The sequence below is a fragment of the Tamandua tetradactyla genome, chromosome 2 (assembly GCF_023851605.1).
Source record: "Tamandua tetradactyla isolate mTamTet1 chromosome 2, mTamTet1.pri, whole genome shotgun sequence".
Lineage (NCBI taxonomy): Eukaryota > Metazoa > Chordata > Mammalia > Pilosa > Myrmecophagidae > Tamandua > Tamandua tetradactyla.
The window spans coordinates 12,936,604-12,940,005 of NC_135328.1; the positions used below are offsets into that span (position 1 = coordinate 12,936,604).

A 3,402-nucleotide genomic window follows, 5' to 3' on the forward strand; every position below is an offset into this window, starting at 1 on the left:
AATAAGTTCTATACGAGAGTCTACATTATAAATGACTATTACATCAGCGATTATCGAAAGTGTTTTTTTTATTGAGAGGGGACATTGCACAATAAAATTATAGAATTATTAATGGAACAATTTGCAAATTGATGATGAATATATAATTTGGAAGGCAATACAAAAAGATCTCTCAATATTAAATTCCAGACACTGGAAATAATTGCCACTGAATTTTGAGGCAACAAATATTGTTAAAAGTAAATATCTGCAGAAACTTCATTACAAATATATGACAAAGCATTTCTTGTAAATATAACTCATTCTTTAATGAACTGAATTATTTACCAAGAAATTTTCTCAGTGCCATTATGACATCTTTGTTCCTTAGACTGTATATCATGGGATTAAACATGGGAGTCACAATGGTATAGAAAAGAGAGAGCATTTTGTCTGTTCCTGATGAGTGACTGGTCTTGGGTGTTAAATATGTGATCATTGCTGATCCATAGAATAACACCACAACCATAAGATGAGATGAGCAGGTGGAGAAAGCTTTGGCCCGATTTGTGGTTGATGGTAATTTAAAAATTGTGCATATGATTTTGGTGTAGGAACAAAGTATTAACAGAAATGGACCCATGACAAACAACATAGCAGCTATGTAGAGCAACATTTCATTCACAAAGGTGTCTTCACAGGCCAGCTTGAGTATTGGGGGGATGTCACAGAAGAAGTGGTTTATACGGTTAGACCTACAAAAGGATAGAGAGAAAATCTGGAATGTCTGCCCTATATCGATTGGAATTCCACTGATATAGGAGCCAGCCACCAGTTGCAAACACATCTTCTGGCTCATGACTAGGGAATAGTGTAGTGGGTCACAAATGGCCACGTAGTGATCATAAGCCATCACAGCCAGGAGGAAGCACTCTGTGCCTCCCAACATAAGGACGAAGTACATTTGTGTAGCACAGGCAACTAAAGAAATTCTTCTTCTCTGTGTCCCAAGATTAATGAGTATTCTGGGATAGTCACTGATGCATAGCAGATTTCCAAGAAGGAAAAATTTGCAAGAAAAAAATACATGGGTGTCTGGAGAGTAGCATCCAGTTTTGTTATCAGAAATATGGTGCCATTGCCTAACAGTATAATGATATAGATGACCAAGAATAATCCAAATAGAAACCACTGGAGACGGGGAATATCAGCAAAGCCCAAAAGAACAAATTCCCTCAATTCAGTTAGATTTCCTTCTGATGGTTCTTCTTGGTGTTTCATCTGTAGAAATGATAAGTTTACCATGAGCATTTCACTTTACCTCCTGAATCTCATTACCTGCCCCCTAAATTGTATCTGGGTGTTCAGATTTTTTCCATGTTTCCTGCATTTCTTTCCAATTAAGAATATTACTATTTGAGAATTTCCACTTTCCCCCCTATTCAAATCGTATGGGTCATCACTGTAAGCAGTTCATGAAATTTACTTTAATAACATTGTGTTATACATCTGTAATGTATAACGCACCATATAAACCAAACTATACCTTTCTCACCACCGACACTGAGGCCATTTGAAACTTCTGTAGATAGACCCATCACTTTGCCATTTGTTCTCACTTTCAGTGAATTACACTTCTGGACAATCTTGTTGTGCCTCTCAGTGCATTTTCACAACCATGCATCAGTAGCACTGTGCCATAAATTGTTTTCTCACTTTCTTTTTTCAACTATCTGTTTCAAATATCACTTTTCTCCACTCTCTTGATGATCTAGAGCATAGAGATTCCATTACATAGTTGATATTATATATAGTCTATATGTCAAAAAAAGAGAGAATAGTTTATTGTGTATAGGAAAATATCATTTTATAAGACATAAGTAAGTTTTACTCAGAAAAATTAGTCTGAGAGATTGATCTAGGATGGAATAATACACAGGGTGACCCCAGAAAACAGGTATAGTGTGGAGGTGTCTGATACTTATCCTAATATGTGTGGGTAGCTGAGGAAAGACATTGGCTGCTATACCCAGGGTGCTGTGAGCACCCACCACAATTCTTTGTTGTTCCTAAAAAAAAAAACACAAGATTTCAGATGACAATTTTAAAACTGACTTCCCTTTAGAGATATGGATATTGTGACTCACTGAGGTGGACAGTTTGACCAATTTCACATAGGTTTTGTGATGTCAAGACAGTGCATCTATCTTTAATGTACTTGAATCTTCCATGATTGATTATCTAGATTATACTAAGCAATTATTTGAATTTCTAAAGCTTTCTTCCTTGTTTGTGAGAATTAATTGAAAAAATATTAATATTACCACCTACCAATTTAAATTGATCATTTATTAATTCTATCTCTACAGGTTATTACTCTCCTTGTGCCACAGCTTGATTAGCTATGTAAAGGGGCATTGGTTGTCAACCCTTACAGTTGTTACGTGATTTATTCATTTAATATGGTTAAAGTGGCTTGAATTGTGACAGAAGGCAAATAACTGCTAGATAAACTGTATTTTGAAATTTATCACTTTTCTCCATGTCATATTTCACAATAAAAACATTTAAAAATGCTATATACATACTAGTTATCACTACTAAAAGCTAAATTGTATTATTCTTCTGAATTTTATTGTCTTTATTTATATATATATTTTATTTTTATTGTGTCTTTATTTTTATTGTGTATTTCTTTTTATGAGTCTTCTACACAGCATGAAACATAATCCCTCTCTAGTTTACTTTCCAACATACTGGAAAATTATTATGGGAAAGTAGTGAGATGAAAGCAGTGATCAAAATTTTTCAACTATCTCAAGCTATTCAACTATGAGTTGAACATTTTCCATGAATTCTCTGCTTATACTTTGTTTATATTATTTTCTGTATTCTGAGAATTCAACACTTCTATTATGCCTCAAGTTCAACACTTAGTATTACAAATTCCTTTCCTGTGCTTCTCTGCTACACCCATACCCCAACTATTGGCACAAAATGATCTGAGAGGCAAGGACTATGACTAATTTCTTACTTGGAATCAATATAGATCCTAGAAAATGGTTGTGAATTGAATATATCACTTAACATGTGATTCTGAACTGAAATAAATAAGTTGACACTATTAAGATGACATCATCACTATCAAATGAGAGAGAATTAAGACATGCAAAAAAGAGCCAACAATTAAGTAAGGGACAGCATTTAATCCAAATAATTTTTTTTCATTGAATAAAGTGACTTTAACTACAAAGTAAACTATAATTCTAATTATACAAACAAATTTTGGGGGATGAAATTATCAGTGCATATTTTTATCAGTAGAGGTACAGAGTAGAAGGAATAAAATAATCTATGTTACTCTTCTTTCCTATAAATGTTTAAGTTCTTTTTAATCAAGATTAATAAAACATGATGCCCTCA

At 33.6% G+C, this 3,402-nt stretch overlaps 1 pseudogene; it reads right to left on the minus strand.

Moving 5' to 3' along the window:
* Positions 1-319: 319 nt before the first annotated feature.
* Positions 320-1,284, minus strand: LOC143659088 (olfactory receptor 10AG1-like; annotated as a pseudogene).
* Positions 1,285-3,402: the final 2,118 nt, after the last annotated feature.